The sequence below is a fragment of the Bombina bombina genome, chromosome 7 (genome assembly GCF_027579735.1).
Source record: "Bombina bombina isolate aBomBom1 chromosome 7, aBomBom1.pri, whole genome shotgun sequence".
NCBI lineage: Eukaryota > Metazoa > Chordata > Amphibia > Anura > Bombinatoridae > Bombina > Bombina bombina.
Window position 1 is genome coordinate 37,687,405 of NC_069505.1, and position 20,909 is coordinate 37,708,313.

A 20,909-nucleotide genomic window follows, 5' to 3' on the forward strand; every position below is an offset into this window, starting at 1 on the left:
ACCCCTTACACCGCCGCCATCTATATTAAAATTATTAACCCCTAATTTAATCTACCTACCCCGCTGCCAGCTATATTATCTATATTAACCCTAAGTATATTATAGTTAATATAGTTATTACATTATATATATTAACTATATTAACCCTAATTATATTAGGGTTAATATAGTTAATATAGTTAATATACAGGGAGTGCAGAATTATTAGGCAAATGAGTATTTTGACCACATCATCCTCTTTATGCATGTTGTCTTACTCCAAGCTGTATAGGCTCGAAAGCCTACTACCAATTAAGCATATTAGGTGATGTGCATCTCTGTAATGAGAAGGGGTGTGGTCTAATGACATCAACACCCTATATCAAGTGTGCATAATTATTAGGCAACTTCCTTTCCTTTGGCAAAATGGGTCAAAAGAAGGACTTGACAGGCTCAGAAAAGTCAAAAATAGTGAGATATCTTGCAGAGGGATGCAGCACTCTTAAAATTGCAAAGCTTCTGAAGCGTGATCATCGAACAATCAAGCGTTTCATTCAAAATAGTCAACAGGGTCGCAAGAAGCGTGTGGAAAAACCAAGGCGCAAAATAACTGCCCATGAACTGAGAAAAGTCAAGCGTGCAGCTGCCAAGATGCCACTTGCCACCAGTTTGGCCATATTTCAGAGCTGCAACATCACTGGAGTGCCCAAAAGCACAAGGTGTGCAATACTCCGAGACATGGGCAAGGTAAGAAAGGCTGAAAGACGACCACAACTGAACAAGACACACAAGCTGAAACGTCAAGACTGGGCCAAGAAATATCTCAAGACTGATTTTTCTAAGGTTTTATGGACTGATGAAATGAGAGTGAGTCTTGATGGGCCAGATGGATGGGCCCATGGCTGGATTGGTAAAGGGCAGAGAGCTCCAGTCCGACTCAGACACCAGCAAGGTGGAGGTGGAGTACTGGTTTGGGCTGGTATCATCAAAGATGAGCTTGTGGGGCCTTTCGGGTTGAGGATGGAGTCAAGCTCAACTCCCAGTCCTACTGCCAGTTTCTGGAAGACACCTTCTTCAAGCAGTGGTACAGGAAGAAGTCTGCATCCTTCAAGAAAAACATGATTTTCATGCAGGACAATGCTCCATCACACGCGTCCAAGTACTCCACAGCGTGGCTGGCAAGAAAGGGTAAAAAAGAAGAAAATCTAATGACATGGCCTCCTTGTTCACCTGATCTGAACCCCATTGAGAACCTGTGGTCCATCATCAAATGTGAGATTTACAAGGAGGGAAAACAGTACACCTCTCTGAACAGTGTCTGGGAGGCTGTGGTTGCTGCTGCACGCAATGTTGATGGTGAACAGATCAAAACACTGACAGAATCCATGGATGGCAGGCTTTTGAGTGTCCTTGCAGAGAAAGGTGGCTATATTGGTCACTGATTTGTTTTTGTTTTGTTTTTGAATGTCAGAAATGTATATTTGTGAATGTTGAGATGTTATATTGGTTTCACTGGTAAAAATAAATAATTGAAATGGTTGTATATTTGTTTTTTGTTAAGTTGCCTAATAATTATGCACAGTAATGGTCACCTGCACACACAGATATCCCCCTAAAATAGCTATAACTAAAAATAAACTAAAAACTACTTCCAAAACTATTCCGCTTTGATATTAATGAGTTTTTTGGGTTCATTGAGATCATGGTTGTTGTTCAATAATAAAATTAATCCTCAAAAATACAACTTGCCTAATAATTCTGCACTCCCTGTAGTATTTATATTAACTATATTAACTCTATCTAACCCTAACACCCCTAACTAAATTCTTATTAAATAAATCTAATTCATATTATAAACTAAAATATTCCTATTTAAATCTAAATACTTACCTATAAAATAAACCCTAAGATAGCTACAATGTAATGATTAATTACATTATAGCTATGTTAGGGTTTATATTTATTTTACAGGTAAATTGTTAATTATTTTAACTAGGTATAATAGCTATTAAATAGTTATTAACTATTTAAGAGCTACCTAGTTAAAATAATTACCCAATTACCTGTAAAATAAATCCTAACCTAAGTTACAAATACACCTACACTATCAATAAATTAAATAAACTACAAATATCTATCTAAAAATACAATCAAATAAACTAAACTAAATTACAAAAAACAAACAAACACTAAATTACAAAAAATAAAAAAAAGATTACAAGATTTTTAAGCTAATTACACCTATTCTAAGCCCCCTAATAAAATAATAAAGCCCCCCAAAATAAAAAAATTCCCTACCCTATTCTAAATTAAAACAAGTTCAAAGCTCTTTTACCTTACCAGCCCTTAAAAGGGCCTTTTGTGGGGGCATGCCCCAAAGAAAACTGCTCTTTTGCCTGCAAAAAAAAACACAATACCACCCCCCAACATTACAACCCACCACCCACATACCCCTAATCTAACCCAAACCCCCCTTAAATAAACCTAACACTACCCCCCCTGAAGATCTCCCTACCTTGTATTCACCCCAAATACAATAAGCATTTTTCAAATGAATCAACTTCAGTATTAGTGTCCATAATTGGGTATCAGTTCATAATTAACAAAACAAATGTAATGCCAAATTAAGTTTATTTATATGAAGCAATAAAACATAAATAAGCACTTAAAAGCCTCAGCTCTGCTGAGGTCTTACCACTCCAGAAGTTGCTATCCCACTAGCACAGAAAACCGGACACACCCGGTAGCAAAAAAAAAAAGAAATTTATGCTTACCTGATAAATTTATTTATTTATTGACACGGTGAGTCCACGGAATCATCAATTACTGTTGGCAATATCACTCCTGGCCAGCAGGAGGAGGCAAAGTGCACCACAGCAAAGCTATTAAGTATTACTTCCCTTCCCACAACACCCAGTCATTCGACCAAAGGAAAAGGAGATAAAGGAAATAACACAAGGTGCAGAAGTGCCTGAGGTCTATAAAAAAAACTGTCTGTAAACAGGGAGGGCCGTGGACTCACCATGTCAAGAAAGAAATTTATCAGGTAAGCATAAATTTTGTTTTCTTTCTTAAGAAATGGTGAGTCCACGGAATCATCAATTACTGTTGGGAATCAATACCGAAGCTAGAGAACACAGATGATTAGGGAGGGCAAGACAGAAGGCACCACAGCCTGCAAAAACCATTCTCCCAAAAGAAACCTCAGCTGATGCAAAAGTATCAAAATTATAGAAAAAGTGTGCAATGAAGACCAAGTCGCAGTCTTACACATCTGTCCTACAGAGGCCTCATTCTTGAAAGCCCAAGAAGAAGACACCGCCCTAGTGGAATGAGCTGTAATTCTCTCAGGAGGCTGCTGTCCAGCAGTCTCATAAGCCATACGATAACACTTCTCAACCAGAGGGAAAGAGAAGTGGCAGTAGCATCCTGGCCTTTACGTATACCAGAAAAGCAAACAAACAATGCAGAAGACTGATGAAAATCCGTCATAGCCTGCAGATAGAATTTTAAGAGCACGCACAACAACTAAGCTGTGCAACAAACGTTCCTTATGAGAAGAAGGATTAGGACAGAGAGAGGGAACAACAATTTCCTGATTAATATTTCTGTCCGAAACAACCATAGGAAGAAAAACAAACTAGGTATGGAGAACGGCCTTATCTGTATGAAATATGAGATAAGGAGAATCCCACTGCAATGCTGAGAGTTCAGAAACCCTCCAAGCAGAAGAAATAGCTGTAAGAACAAAACCTTCCAAGATAAAAACTTATATCTATGGAAAGCATAGGCTCAAAATGAGCCTGTAGCAAATCTTTAAGAACAAAGTTAAAGGATTACTTTCTGTTATAATTTTTAAGCTAAACAACTAACATATTAAAGTTAATAAACATTAATTAAAACCTACTGACCTATATTTTCTCCAAAACGAAGTTTCATAACGTTCTAAAAGTTATATCTTTTATTCGCCGATGATGTCACGTTATCCTGCCCACTGCATGTTCAAAATACTTAAACCAATAACTTTGTGTTTAAAGCGCCATTTTGAAACCTAGGTATTGTAAACGGATTGGTACAGAGCAAAGGATACCCACGGAGTGGGTTTGGAAAACAAATTTGCAGACAAGATTTCTGATATACGGTAGAGATATGTTAATGAAATGCTATTGATAAAAAGCGTATTTGGGGTAGTTAGTTAGTAACAGGCATAGAAAATATTTACTTACAGTGGCCCTTTAAGACTCCAAGGTGGACTCCAAGGTGGAAATGCCGATTAAAAATGCCGATTAAAACACAGGCCTGATTCTGTCCAGGGCCTGACAAAAAGATAGCACATCTGGCACATCCGCCAGATGTTTGTGTAGTTTTCAGGGGAAAACGTGCATGCAGTACCCCACTACCATAAATTGTGCAGTCAAGTTTCCCACTTGTGGGGAAATCACAGAGGTCAGCGGGCTTGGGTGCAATGAACCAGCCTCACCCTTGGAGAGCCACCTTAGTGATCATGGCTAAGACCCCTCTGCCAGGTAAATATGATAGACAAACCCTTCTCCAGGCCGTCCTGGAGAAAGGCCAAAACCCCTAAGAATCCTGACCCTACTTCTAAGAGTAGTCCTGGGATTCACCTCCATCAGGGAATTTACACCATACCTTATGGTAAAAGACACCAGAAACAGGCTGCGAGTCTGAATCATGGTCACAAAGACCAATACAGAAAAACAATGCTAAGACAGAACTAAGCATTCAATCTCTAAGCAGAAAGCTCAAAAAAAAACCAAAAGTAACGGCCAATAACGGCCAAGGAACCCGGGTTTCTTCCAGGTGGTTAATGAAAACCACAGAAAAGAAAATGTTCCACTAGAATCCGGCACCTCGGAAATGACAACTGAGGCCAATCCATCAGAGCATTGAAAATAGAGCTCTACTCCAAGAAGGATACGGAGAGAGCAGACTCCTTCCAAGTCTCTAGTCACCAACCCAATAGGCTAGCGACCAGGTCACCATAACTCAGGAAGGTCTCCGAAAGCATGTGCCTAAGACAGATGTTGTTGAGAAACCTAAATATTCTGTAGAATGCGGGCAACAATCCCGCTACCTCTTGCAAGCTAAGCGAGCGCTCTACCACTAATTTCCACGGGGAAGATCTCATGTTGACAGATCTAGATCTACCCTTTGAGACAGAGTCACAAGATCCTTGGACCACTATCTGAACATGCATAACAGCAGATTCTAAAATGGAATCGGGCAAAGGGATGATGTCCAATGAAACAACCATCAGAACACTAACCTCCAAAATAAATGAATTGGTTAGCTTAAGAACCTAATTCTGTTCTGGATCTCCTCTTTAAAGGAGTCCCTCAAAAATGGATCAACCAAGGCATCGCACCAATAAGATGTGGCACTTGCCCTGTAAGACTTCAGCTAAGACAAATGAACCTGAAAAGAACAGCTACCCTCTCTAGGAAGCGTAGTTCTCTCTGGCATAGTAGAAAATTTCTACTACTGAAGGCACCGTGCGTCATGATATTACATGGAGACAGCGACAGGAACATCCTTTTAAAGACAGGAACTGGGAAGACAAATGGTAGGAAAAACTTCCACACACAAAGTAGTCAAAACCTCCTCAATCATACAAGAAGGTGTTCAAGCTTAAAGGGACATGAAACCCAATTTTTTTATTTCATGATTTAGAAAGAGCATGTAATTTTAAACAACTTTCTAATTTACTTTTATTATCTAATTTGCTTCATTCTCTTGATATCACTTGCTGAAAAGCATATCTAGATATGCTCAGTAGCTGCTGATTGGTTGCTGCACATAGAGGCCTTGTGTGATTGGCTCACACATGTGCATTGCTATTTCTTCAACAAATGATATCTAAAGAATTGAGCAAATGAGATAATAGAAGTACATTGGAAAGTTGTTTAAAATTGCATGCCCTATCTGAATCATGAAAGTTTAATTTTGACTAGCCTATCCCTTTAATTCTGAAGGATACTGTCCAACTCTGAGATTTCACCCTCAGAGGCTACTGACGTATCCACCTCATAATCCCTATGAGGGAGAGAAAACTGAGTAGCAGCAGGCGAAACAGAAACCTTAATATCTGAATATCTAATTTTCCTCTAACTATTCCTCTGAAAAGAAGGAAAAACAGATAAAGCTACAGATATCACAGTGAGTATCTGAGGTGTAAAATCTGCGGGCAAATACACTCCTCCAGGAGATTGAGAGGAACCGCAGGGCCATGTACAGTATGTGACGTCAATAAAGCTTGGGACGAAAGAGGAGAAAGTTGTGGCACTGCCTAAACAGCTTCTTCCTGGGAGACATCAGGCAAATTATTTATATACTCTAGCAATCTAGTTATACAACTAAAACAAAATTGCATAGAGAACAATGTTCTAGATTTTATCATTTAAAAATTGACATACAGGAAAGTAGTCTTATAAATTTGAAACATAAACTTTACATTACCATGAAGAATTTCTTCCCCAAAGCATGATAAAATTTTACTTCCATCAAGTGAAGAAAATTAAACGACTTCTGTCACTTTAAGAGTAGTCTTCGTGGTGTATGGGACTGAATATCTACAGACCCAAGGATTCAATCCATGAGCAATTGCTGCCCAGCGCAAGCTACCACTCAGAACCTATATGCTAGCAAGAAAAATGCTAGCAAAATAACTGCGCCCCAATTTCACAAAGGAAGCAAGGGTGTTATACTCTGAATAAATACTGCCTACAAAAGGGGCTAAGAAATCTAATAGGTAAATATGACTAAGTTAGCAAGAAACTGCGCTCCCATTCTAGCAATACCCTGCATCTAAAAACGAAGTGGATCACGCTCCTAACATGAGCGCTCGATCAGCTAAACATGGCGCCACTACACTACTATGAAAAGAAGGAGGCGGGACCATCACCACAAACTGAAAATGTTTGTACTCCGTTATTCTATTTCCAAAATCAACAGCATACTCCAAGAGACACAGGGGTCTCTTTTACAGAAGGGCACAAGAAAATAAACGGAACCTCCCAAATTTTAGAAGGGAACAGAAGCTTTTTTAAAACTGATTTAACAAAAGAGCGGTATAGCTTTTTAGACAGTTATAGGAATGGCGCCCTCATTAACCCTTTGAGTGCTAAGCACTTTCCCACCTGTGTGCTAAGATTTTTTTAAGGTTTTTTATTTTTTAACTTTTTTTTCAGACCCCCAATTCTTACACTGTTGGAAAGGTTAGGCGATTACCTTTGCAATGGTGGGTCTTGGGGGTCTGTAGCTAGTTAGATGCCTGAGATACAGGCTTCTAAGCAGCATGCCCCCCTGCTCCTATACTTAACATTGTTAAGTATAAATAAAGCTGCGCAATGACGTCATCACGCAAAACGGGAAGCCCGGCGATGCCCGTCACTCTACAGGCAAGATCGCCGGGGTAGGAGTGTGTGGGAGCCCCCAGATCTCCCTCAAGATGGGAGAGTGCTAGTGACGGCTCAGAGCCGTCATTAGCACTCAAAGGGTTAAAACTCGCGCTCTCCTAATGGCCACACAGCAGGACCTGAAACTGAATAAAAAAACGTTAAAAGGTCTAACCGCTGTCTGAAACACAGAGCCTCTGCTATTCAATGTGCACTCAAACATACAGTACACTTACTACGAGTAATCTGATTCACAAAGGAGGATTAACTCCTTCCTCTCCATAGTCACATACATTTTAGTGCCTGCCCCTGTCAGAAAAAAAACCTTCTCTATGAAGGAATTTATGTCCCATATTAAGTGCAGCATCAGCCTAGAGTCCTTAACCTCTGCAGTGCCAGCCCGCTAGCCCCAGAAGACAAAAAGGCACTTACCTGCACATCCAGCTGTCCGGCAGGAGGACAGTTCACCCGGTATGAGAGGATGCCGCTCCTCACAGAGACCTATGGAAAATAGAAAGATCAGAGTAAACCTACTCAGGCTTTCTATACCAGGGCAGCAACATGTTAGGAAAACGCAGCAAGGCCCACCCAAAAGTTCCTAACTGCTTTAAAGCCACCACTGCCCTGCTGAAAAGACTAACGTGGTGTACGGCTAGACCAAGATTGTGATGGAAGATCAAAAAAAGCCTGCCCTGGCTTGAAAACAAAAAAATATCTTGATAGAAGAATCTTTATCAGACACCTAATTACTTCACCTCCTCCTTGCACTAGAAGCAAAGAGAATGACAGGGGGTTGTGGGAAGGGAAGTGACACAAAGATTAGGGGTTAATAAGTGTAGGTAGGTGGCGGCGACATTGGGGACAGCAGATTAGGGGTTAATAAATAGTATGTAGGTGTCGGCGGCGGTGTCCGGAGCGGCAGATTAGGATGTTAATAATTATAATGTAGGTGTCGGCGATGTTGGGGGCAGCAGATTAGGGGTTCATAGGGATAATGTAGGTGGTGGCGGTGTCCGGAGCGGCAGATTAGGGGTTAATAATAAAATGCAGGTGTTGGTGATGTTGGGGGCGGCAGATTAGGGGTTAATAAGTGTAAGATTAGGGGTGTTTAGACTCGGGGTTCATGTAAGGGTGTTAGGTGTAAACATAAATTTTATTTCCCCATAGGAATCAATGGGGCTGCGTTACTGAGTTTTACGCTGCTTTTTTGCAGGTGTTAGACTTTTTCTCAGCCGACTCTCCCCGTTGATTCCTATGGGGAAATCGTGCACAAGCACGTTACACTAGCTCACCACTGACTTAAAGGGACAGTATACACTCATTTTCATATAACTGCATGTAATAGACACTACTATAAAGAATAATATGCACAGATACTGATATAAAAATCCAGTATAAAACTGTTTAAAAACTTACTTAGAAGCTGTCAGTTTGGCTCTGTTGAAAAGGTAGCTGGAAAGCCCACTGCAAGTGGCAAATAAGACACTCCCCCCCCCCTCCCCCTTCTTTTGCATATGAAAAGACCCTTTACACAAACAGGAGCAAGCTGGAGTAGGTAGTCGAGCGTATTCACATAAAACTTTGGGGCTTGGTTAGGAGTCTGAAAATCAGAGCAATGCTATTTAAAAATAAGCAAAACTATACATTAATTAAAAAAAAAACTTTATGGGCTATATAAATAGATTATCTACAAAACATTTATGCAAAGAAAAAATGAGTGTATAATGTCCCTTTAAGCAGCGCTGGTATTGGAGTGCAGTAATGAGCAAAATTTTGCTCAACGCTCACTTCTTGTCTTTTAACGACGGGTTTCTGAAAACTCGTAATACCAGCGCTGTAGGTAAGTGAGTGGTGAGCAAAAACTGCTTGTTAGCACCGCATAGCCTCTAACGCAAAACTCGTAATCTGGGCCTTTGTTTTTAAATTTACCAATTTGTGACCAGTTAAAAGGACAGTCTAGGGGGGCGGAGCGAGCTGCCTAGCAGAGTGGTCGCAGCAGAGAAGAGCTCCTGATAGAAAAGTTGCCATAAGTTTATTTTTTATAACTAAGAGGATCTAGACTAACCCAATTTGCACCTCAAACTTACTATTTTTGGGTACTTTTAAAAGGAACCAACGTGAGATTGTACACCTGACAGCCTGAGAAGACCGCACATAGCCTGCATGCAACTATTATAAGCACCGACTGTTACCCACAAGGGACACCCAGCTCGGGAGAGTAAGGGCTCCGCTCCGGAGCTGCTACAACTGCAGAGGCCGCATCCCCCCGGCGCAGGTCACGGACGCTACCAAGCCCAGCAACTGATACCCCACGGGACCTGGCGGTAATCCCATAACAGCCCGCAGCATCTTACCAGAGCGGAATAAGAGCAAGGAAGTTGCCCCTCGGAGGGGAAAAAGTGTGAGGCTGAGTGGGTAAGTACATCCTGATTCTAGAGACATAAAGAGGTGCGGCGCGAAAAAGCCACCATCTTACCCTCCCCCACGTCAGCCTCACATGAAACTGCGCCAGGCCTGACTTACTCCTGTACGCATCACAGGGACTCTAGCTCACACTTTAAGGGTCATAAGCCGGAATTAAGTTCAGTAGTGGGGTCCTGGACCTAAAATACCAACTCACTTTGCAGCGCCCCTAAGTATAACCTCAGTCCAGGTCGCTTAGTACTAGAAGCAGCCTGCCACATAGAACGTGAAAGCTTCACTGGCACCTGATACTACCACCACCCTGAGAGCGGGTCCCCACATAGCCACCCTAAACCTCTATACTAAAGAGGCTCGCTGAGTCTTTTTACAGCCCATACCTATGAACACATAATTTTTCTTTTATTATTATCCCCACGTGGCAACAATATTTCAACCACAGAAGGAGACAGATCTGGCCTGGTACCAGACTTACTGCATCTAGATAGTTCATCGTTTAGCAGATTTTACCACTCACTGTGACATACGCTTACTATGCCAAATGAACTGTTATTAAAGTAAAGTTAACTGGCTGAGGAAAACTTCTTTTTTGTCTCCATCATTCTATAACAACACAGGGAATCATCATAACCCCTTTATTGCCTTGCATTCTCTACTTCAATTTACTTAGAGGTCACAATACAGGGCCCTCTGGTCTAGACTCCCTCCCCCCCCTTTCCTGCTGCCCATACCAGCGGGTCATACCCAATCTCCTTTTCCCCACTTCGCCCAATAGGGGGCACGCCCCTGGGAGTGGAGTCTAGCTTGTGCACGCTTCTATAATTGTCTTACCTACAATTCAAACCTAGTTAAAACCTGAAAAATAATGCAAGGCTAGAGGCAAAAGAATAGGGGTGCAGGATTGAGATCCCTCCGGGAGCTATTTAAGCTAAGGACTCTGTCTCAAAAGTTTATCTGCACTAGCTGCTTAAACCAATATTCATACAGCCTGTCATGGCTAATATAATGGGGAAAAAAACAAAAACTCCAGAAAAATCCCAAAAGGACTCTAACTGATCATTTTCATAACAAACATGCTTCAGACCTAAAAAACTCAGAAGATGACTCCAGAGATTCAACCATCTCACCTAACAGATTACCTAAAACAGATATCCGCCACAGAGAGGGTCCCACCCTTTCCCAGTCAACTTTTTTAGATACCATACAGACCCTGTCTGACAAAATGGATACACATCACACTTCTTTACGTCAGGAGTTTAGACAATCAGTGGCTGAACTGAAAAGGGAAATATCGTCAGTGAATGAACGTACTGAAAATCTTGAGAAGAAACATGAAGACCTGGTTCTTAACCATTCTAACCTACTTGCCTACTCCCAAAATTTGGCAGAAATTATTACAGAACTGGAGGGCAAGCTAGCAGACATGGAAGACAGATCACGTCGTAATAACTTAAGAATCCGTGGCATCCCAGAATCTGTTACTACAGCAGACCTCCCAGCCCACCTACTGGGACTATTTAAAGAAATATTGGACACGCTCCAACCGCAAGAACTACTGATAGATAGAGCTCATAGAGCCCTACGACCCTGAAACTCGTCTGCAGACAATCCTAGAGACGTTATACTGAGATTACATTATTTCACAACCAGAGATAAAATACTAAGAGCCTCATTCACTAACAACACGCTTAAAGACCCCTACCAAGGAATACAGATTTTCCCGGATCTATCCCAACACACTTTGGCGAGGAGAAGATCCTTCCAACAGTTTACAAGAGTCCTGAGACACAATAACATCAAATACAGATGGGGATTCCCTGTGAAGCTCTTTCTACAACACCAAGACAGGTCCTACGTGATCTCCACTCCTGACCAAGGAATGAAACTTCTTTGCACTTTGGGACTTGATCACCCCCAAAAGACTAACCAAAGCTTAGAAGACAACCCGGAATCACTCAACATATCTGCTCCGGAATGGAACCCACGTTCTTCCAAATCCAGAAACCCTAATCTCAGAAAGTGATGAAGAGAGCTAACGCACGGGTACATATCTTACCCCCACCTGTGCTCAAGTAATTGTTCATGTCACTTGATACCTGACAATGTAAAACCTACCTGCCTACATGTTATACGAGCTCACAAACGGGTACACATCTTACTCCTGCTTAGCTCGTATATACAGGAACAGGACAGGCCCTCTTCAGACCCAATTCCTACTCAGAGCAGACTTTTTAGGCCTCCAGCTCAAGGTAAAGGTCTATAGTATGAAAAAGTACATAATCTTTATGCTTGAAGAAAGTTGATAGCCTTGGCAGACTATGTAAGGCAGAACGTCCATACTATGGAGAGAAGACTCAGACCCTGCCCTCCCTCGGAATGCGAGCAGGTGAAATTATATATGTTATAAAAGTTTGTTTATACTTGCTAAATAGTATAAAAGTGACTCTTAAAATGAAAGTGCGTATTGGGTAATGTACGCAATAGCTTAGCTTTATTAAACATGACTCACCCTCAAATTTATACTCCCGTTGTAAATGTTAAATGTTGCTTTAGAAACTTTATATCACCTTATCAGCAGATATGGTTTATAGTATGTCTGCTATCCTTATGTACACCATTACTGTTTATTATTTACCTCAATGCTATACATATTGTTTGATATATGCTTTGACTTTCTTCCCTTAATGTACAATAAGGTTACTGTAATGCCTTATTCATTGACATGAATAACTCACCAAACATAACATATACGATTACCTCTTTCCTTTCACCCAGACTCCTTGAGCTCCTTGATACAATATAGTCACACTCTTTCACACTACTAGCCTGGAGGGCTCTCGTACCCTGCCACCCCAACATTCTCTCTTAGCCTTTACACTCAGAATACTGCTCAGACCCACTCCAACACACCAGCGCCCTCTAGCGACTCCGCCCCCCCCCACAACACGGGTCCTTTACCCATCTTTCAAACTTAAGCGGCTCTTGTCCGCTGTACTCTTTTACCCCTTCTTTTTACTCCAAATACTTACAGCTCCACCAAAGTTGCAGGTTATTGGACCTCACAAAGAAAAACATCCAGACCCCATAACTATTCTAACCCAGAGGCAAGACCCCCCCGAACTTTCCTCCACTCACTGTACATTATATAGTTCACATCTAGATAATATAAAACATGGAACACCTCCATATCTTATCTCTCAATTCACCAACTAAGCGTAGTTTACTGTTTAATTATCTCCAGAAGAATAAAGTTAGTATAGCCCTACTTCAGGAAACTCATTGGACAATTGCTCCACATATCCTTGGCACAACTAAGAGATATCCTGTAGTACTAGAAGCGCCATACACCTCAAAATGTAGAGGAGTAGCTATTCTCTTCAGCAAAGACATAAAGGTAGAACACATACACACAGAAATAGACTCACAAGCCAGGTATATCATAACCGTCTGTAGACTAAACGCTCAGTCACTATAGCAAACCTATATGCTCCAAATGTTCGTCAAATCCGCTTTCTCAATAAAGTTTTGCATATGCTAACATAAATAAAACAGGGCACCCTGATTTTAGGAGGTGATTTAAACTTCATGTGGGATCCTAACATTGACAGATTAGGCGCCAAGATCTCCACATTAGACAGATCTATGCACTCTTTATCCAGAGCATTTAGATTGCTAATCTGCCAACATGACATCTATGATGTGTGGAGATCTTTCCATCCTTAAGGAAGAGATTTCACCTTCTATTCCTCCCCACACAAATCTCATACCAGAATAGATTACTTTTTTGTACCTGCTAAATTGTTAGATGAAATATCATATGCTAAGATCGACCCAATTTCTTGGTCGGACCATGATGCCTTACATATGTCTTGCAGAGACCACTCATCGCATCCTCCAAGTCCCCAATGGCGACTGAGAGACTACATACTGACAGACCCACACACCAAGATGAGCACACAGGAGACAATCACCAGTTTTTTAGAAACAAATGATAACCATCAGACCACTACTGAGATTTTATGGGCTACACTCAAAGCGGTGCTCAGGGGACATCTGATAGATATAGAAACTGACTCGCGTAAGAAGAAAGGCATGGCCCTCTCCTCGCTAATTGCCCAAGCCAGACTATTGAGACTTAATAAGACTTACTCCATTACGGTAAACGATCAACTCCGTGAGGTAACTAAACAAATACAAGACGCAGAACTGCGAAAGACACATGAGGCACTAGAGAAGTTTAAAAAACTTTACTACCACTACAGTAATAAAGCCTCATCCTTGTTAGCTAAGAAATTACGACATCGCACTGCACAGTCGAGAATACTTACCATTAGAAATAAAGAAGGACAGCCAGTCTGTGCCCCGAGGGATATAGGCCAAGCTTTTAGGGACTTTTATCAAGCACTATACAATATAGAAACAGACCTGGAAGCCCCGTCCCCTTCCCCCGCGGACATCTCTAAATACCTTAAAGACCTGCATCTACCTACGCTAGACACAACACTTATCCCTGCTCTAATAGCTCCTATAACAACCAGAGAAGTAATCAGTGTAATTAACTCACTCAAGCTAGGGAAATCCCCTGGCCCAGATGGATATACTGCCCGATTTTACAAAACATACCAAGTCATTTTAGCCTCATACTCTGTAGAGTTTTTCAGGAGATTATGCAAAAGGGCTCTTTTAATACAGAATTCCTTGAGGCAGCAGTAGTCACGATTCCTAAACCAGGAAAAGACCCAGAACTATGTAGCAGCTACAGGCCCATTTCCCTCCTCAATATTGATATAAAATTATATGCCAAATTATTAGCTAACAGATTATCAAAAATAATTAACCCACTCATACACTCCGATCAAGTAGGATTTATTCCAAATAGAGAAGGCCCAGATGCCACTAGACGCATACTAGATGTCCTTAGTATAGCATCCAGGGGTGAGGACCAATTTTTGGCCTTATCTCTGGATGCAGAGAAAGCCTTTGACAGGGTACGATGGGCTTATCTCTGGGAAACAATGGCGATATTTAATTTCCCTGCTCCCTTTGTTAAAGCTATACAAGAATTATACTCTCACCCTACGGCACGAATCAGAGGTACGGGCTTCCAATCAGACACTTTTACTATCTCCAATGGAACGAGACAGGGCTGCCCCCTTTCTCCCCTCCTCTCCGCTATAGCCATAGAACCCTTAGCACAGGCAATACGAATAAACTCTAAGGTTAAGGGGTTGACGTTCGGAAACCACACGCATAAGATTTCGCTATATGCGGATGATGTAACCTTATTTCTGACTTCCCCAGCGAAATCACTAGAAGAGGTATTTAGTATTATCGATACATTTAGTTCTATGAGTTACTACAAACTAAACGTAGACAAAACAGAGGCCCTATACATCAATATATCTACCCAGAAGCTTAAGGATCTACAACGCTCCTACAGATTCCATTGGAAATCTGATTTCATTAAAGTTCTAGGAGTTTGTCTAGCCCCAGATCCCACGACCACCATATCAACAAACTTTGCCGACAGGCTCACAGAATTCCGTAAACTCCTGAATACTTGGGAATACAGAGAAATCTCCTGGACTGGAAGAATGACGGCAATTAAGATGTCATTCCTCCCTAAGATGACCTATTTATATAGATGTATTCCATACAATATCCCAAGACCCATTTTAAACAAACTACAAGGCATGATCACTACTTACATATGGAGAGATAAGCGCCCAAGGACAGCGAGATACACTCTAGAGAGACCTTACACGCAAGGAGGGCTGGCCCTCCCGAATCTACTTACATATTTTCATGCTGCCAGACTCTCTCACTTACTAGAATGGAATAATGACAAGTCATACTCATTAGGTTGGTATTGTGCTGAATCCTCGATGCTTCTCCCCAACTTAACACTATCAGATGTTTTATGGATACCCACTCACCATAGACATAAGCTAGGACACTTATATCCTATACTTCACGATGCACTGAAGTTTTGGGACTTTATTCGACACGAACCTAAAATCTCTCCACACCCCTCACCCGCTCTAACCATAGCAGCAGTTCTGTTTTCGCTACCAGAAGCGCACATTGATCTATGGCAGAACTTACGCATCAAGACCATCACTGACTTCTACGAATCAGAGGTCTGGATCCCTCACTCCCAGCTATGCATCAAATTCAATATACCCAAGAGATTCCAGTTTGAGACCTTCCATATAAGCTCTTGGCTGTGATCTTGGGGCTACCCAAAGAAAGCTCTCCGGACTCCCACGCTGTGGGAGCTTTCATGGAATAAAGCACACACCATTAAGCACTCTTTGTCCCTACACTACAACCTTCTGACTAATTCTAAACCATTCCATAAGATCTCACAACATAGTGCTTGAGAGAAGGAGATAGGATTCATAGTCGACTTTAGTATATGGAATAGTAGGATTCAGATAACTAGAAAACTACTCCATTGCGCTACCCTATGGGAGTTATATTATAAAATCACTGTCAGATGGAACCTTGTTCCCGTTCACTTACATAAAGCCTATAATTCCCAATACCCTCTCTGTTGGAGATTGTGTGGATAGCCAGGCACACACTTTCATATATGGTGGTCCTGCCCAAAAATCCAACCTCTCTGGAGGAAAATATATGACACCTTAGGCGACCTCTACATCATTTCCCCCTACCTACCAGAGATTGCCCTCTTACACATGCCAATACCTACTTTGAATAACTGCACAGACGCACTCACGATCTACCTTTTTATGGCTACCAAGCTTGCTATAGCCAGAGCATGGAGAAATAAAACCTCACAAGTATTATCCATAATCAGACATATTAGGCAGATGGAGCAATACTCCTTTAGAGTACTAGATAAGGTTGATCAATACTTTCAGATTTTCCATCCATGGCTCGCTCTTTTCCCAGATTAGACAATATTAAACTATAATATTGTAGGATCCTAGTCAGCAGAAAATCCCATCACCGCCTACCCTCCCCCCTTCCTTTTCTACCTTGCCTCTGGACATTTACAAATATACATGTCCATACAAAGTCATGAAGGTCCAATTATGTATTGATTTATGTATTGATTTCTATATTTAACTCAATGTTTTTGTTTATATTTATGTACACTTGTATACTTCTTTATAAACCTGTTAATACTAAAACATTTGAGAGCTGTATCTTGCATTGTATATATTTCATTTACTATTGCTTCACTTTACCATAGTCAATGAATGCATAGGCCCATCTACGAATATGCCAAACGCTAACAGTCTTATGTGTTCGCAATGACGTAAAAATGTATTGATACAATGACTTGCACTTATTTTTCTGTTGTTTAATTCCTTGTTGGATTGTCTCAATAAAAAAATTAATTTAAAAAAAAAAAAAGGACAGTCTACTCCAGAATTGTTATTGTTTTAAAACATAATTTATGCTTACCTGATAAATTCCTTTCTCCTGTAGTGTAGTCAGTCCACGGGTCATCATTACTTCTGGGATATTAACTCCTCCCCAACAGGAAGTGCAAGAGGATCACCCAAGCAGAGCTGCCATATAGCTCCTCCCCTCTACGTCACACCCAGTCATTCGACCGAGAACCAAACGAGAAAGGAGAAACTATAGGGTGCAGTGGTGACTGGAGTATAATTTAAAAATTTAGACCTGCCATAAAAAACAGGGCGGGCCGTGGACTGACTACACTACAGGAGAAAGGAATTTATCAGGTAAGCATAAATTATGTTTTCTCCTGTTAAGTGTAGTCAGTCCACGGGTCATCATTACTTCTGGGATACCAATATCAAAGCTAAAGTACACGGATGACGGGAGGGACAGGCAGGATCTTTATACGGAAGGGACCACTGCCTGAAGAACCTTTCTCCCAAAAACAGCCTCCGAAGAAGCAAAAGTGTCAAATTTGTAAAATTTGGAAAAAGTATGAAGAGAAGACCAAGTTGCAGCCTTGCAAATCTGTTCAACAGATGCCTCATTCTTAAAGGCCCAAGTGGAAGCCACAGCTCTAGTAGAATGAGCTGTAATTCTTTCAGGAGGCTGCTGTCCAGCAGTCTCATAGGCTAAACGTATTATGCTACGAAGCCAAAAAGAGAGAGAGGTAGCAGAAGCTTTTTGACCTCTCCTCTGTCCAGAATAAACGACAAACAGGGAAGAAGTTTGGCGAAAATCTTTAGTTGCCTGTAAATAAAATTTCAGGGCACGGACTACATCTAGATTGTGCAGAAGTCGTTCCTTCTTTGAAGAAGGGTTAGGACACAATGATGGAACAACAATCTCTTGATTGATATTCTTGTTAGTGACAACCTTAGGTAAGAACCCAGGTTTAGTACGCAGAACTACCTTATCTGAATGAAAAATCAGATACGGAGAATCACAATGTAAGGCTGATAACTCAGAGACTCTACGAGCCGAGGAAATAGCCATTAAAAACAGAACTTTCCAAGATAACAATTTAATATCAATGGAATGAAGGGGTTCAAACGGAACACCCTGTAAAACGTTAAGAACTAAATTTAAGCTCCATGGTGGAGCAACAGTTTTAAACACCGGCTTAATCCTGGCCAAAGCCTGGCAAAAAGCCTGAACGTCTGGAACTTCTGACAGACGTTTGTGTAAAAGAATGGACAGAGCTGAGATCTGTCCCTTTAAGGAACTAGCAGATAAACCCTTTTCTAAACCCTCTTGTAGAAAAGACAATATCCTAGGAATCCTAACCTTACTCCATGAGTAACTCTTGGATTCGCACCAATGTAAGTATTTACGCCATATTTTATGGTAAATCTTTCTGGTAACAGGTTTCCTAGCCTGTATTAAGGTATCAATTACTGACTCCGAAAATCCACGCTTTGATAAAATCAAGCGTTCAATTTCCAAGCAGTCAGCTTCAGAGAAATTAGATTTTGATGTTTGAAAGGACCCTGAATTAGAAGGTCCTGTCTCAGAGGCAGAGACCAAGGTGGACAGGATAACATGTCCACTAGATCTGCATACCAGGTCCTGCGTGGCCACGCAGGCGCTATTAGAATCACCGATGCTCTCTCCTGTTTGATCCTGGCAATCAATCGAGGAAGCATCGGGAAGGGTGGAAACACATAGGCCATCCCGAAGGTCCAAGGTGCTGTCAAAGCATCTACCAGGACCGCTCCCGGGTCCCTGGACCTGGACCCGTAACAAGGAAGCTTGGCGTTCTGGCGAGACGCCATGAGATCTATCTCTGGTTTGCCCCAAAGTCGAAGTATTTGGGCAAAGACCTCCGGATGAAGTTCCCACTCCCCCGGATGAAAAGTCTGACGACTTAGGAAATCCGCCTCCCAGTTCTCCACTCCAGGAATGTGGATCGCTGACAGGTGGCAAGAGTGAGACTCTGCCCAGCGAATTATCTTTGATACTTCCATCATCGCTAGGGAGCTTCTTGTCCCTCCTTGATGGTTGATGTAAGCTACAGTCGTGATGTTGTCCGACTGAAACCTGATGAACCCCCGAGTTGTTAACTGAGGCCAAGCCAGAAGGGCATTGAGAACTGCTCTCAATTCCAGAATGTTTATTGGAAGGAGACTCTCCTCCTGAGTCCATGATCCCTGAGCCTTCAGGGAATTCCAGACAGCGCCCCAACCTAGTAGGCTGGCGTCTGTTGTTACAATTGTCCAATCTGGTCTGCTGAATGGCATCCCCCTGGACAGATGTGGCCGAGAAAGCCACCATAGAAGAGAATTTCTGGTCTCTTGATCCAGATTCAGAGTAGGGGACAAATCTGAGTAATCCCCATTCCACTGACTTAGCATGCACAATTGCAGCGGTCTGAGATGTAGGCGTGCAAAGGGTACTATGTCCATTGCCGCTACCATTAAGCCGATTACCTCCATGCATTGAGCCACTGACGGGTGTTGAATGGAATGAAGGACACGGCAAGCATTTTGAAGCTTTGTTAACCTGCCTTCTGTCAGGTAGATCTTCATTTCTACAGAATCTATAAGAGTCCCCAAGAAGGGAACTCTTGTGAGTGGAAAACATAATTTATGCTTACCTGATAAATTTATTTCTCTTGTAGTGTATCCAGTCCACGGATCATCCATTACTTATGGGATATTAACTCCTCCCCAACAGGAAGTGCAAGAGGATTCACCCAGCAGAGCTGCTATATAGCTCCTCCCCTAACTGCCATTACCAGTCATTCGACCGAAAACATGCAGAGAAAGGAAAACCATAGGGTACAGTGGTGACTGTAGTTTAATGGAAAAATTACCTGCCTTAAAGTGACAGGGCGGGCCGTGGACTGGATACACTACAAGAGAAATAAATTTATCAGGTAAGCATAAATTATGTTTTCTCTTGTTAAGTGTATCCAGTCCACGGATCATCCATTACTTATGGGATACCAATACCAAAGCTAAAGTACACGGATGACGGGAGGGACAAGCAGGATCTTTATACGGAAGGAACCACTGCCTGAAGAACCTTTCTCCCAAAAACAGCCTCCGAAGAAGCAAAAGTGTCAAATTTGTAAAATTTGGAAAAAGTATGAAGAGAAGACCAAGTTGCAGCCTTGCAAATCTGTTCAACAGAAGCCTCATTCTTAAAGGCCCAAGTGGAAGCCACAGCTCTAGTAGAATGTGCTGTAATTCTTTCAGGAGGCTGCTGTCCAGCAGTCTCATAGGCTAACCGTATTATGCTACGAAGCCAAAAGGAGAGAGAGGTAGCCGAAGCTTTTTGACCTCTCCTCTGACCAGAATAAACGACAAACAGGGAAGACGTTTGTCGAAAATCCTTAGTTGCCTGTAGATAAAATTTCAGGGCACGGACTACATCTAGATTGTGTAGCAGACGTTCCTTTTTCGAAGAAGGATTAGGACACAAAGATGTAACCACAATCTCTTGATTGATATTCCTGTTAGTGACCACCTTAGGTAGGAACCCAGGTTTAGTACGCAGAACTACCTTGTCTGAATGAAAAATCAGATAAGGAGAATCACAATGTAAGGCAGATAACTCAGAGACTCTTCGAGCCGAGGAAATTGCCATTAAAAACAGAACTTTCCAAGATAACAACTTGATATCAATGGAATGAAGGGGTTCAAACGGAACCCC

At 41.7% G+C, this 20,909-nt stretch overlaps 1 protein-coding gene and 1 non-coding gene across 2 annotated transcripts in view; both read right to left on the reverse strand.

The window, feature by feature from the left end:
- Nucleotides 1-20,909, reverse strand: part of MUS81 (MUS81 structure-specific endonuclease subunit) — a 491,008-nt gene that overhangs the window by 124,715 nt on the left and 345,384 nt on the right.
- LOC128636797 (U1 spliceosomal RNA) lies at nt 4,348-4,513 on the reverse strand. The gene has a single exon (XR_008398731.1). It is a non-coding gene; the product is annotated as a U1 spliceosomal RNA (small nuclear RNA).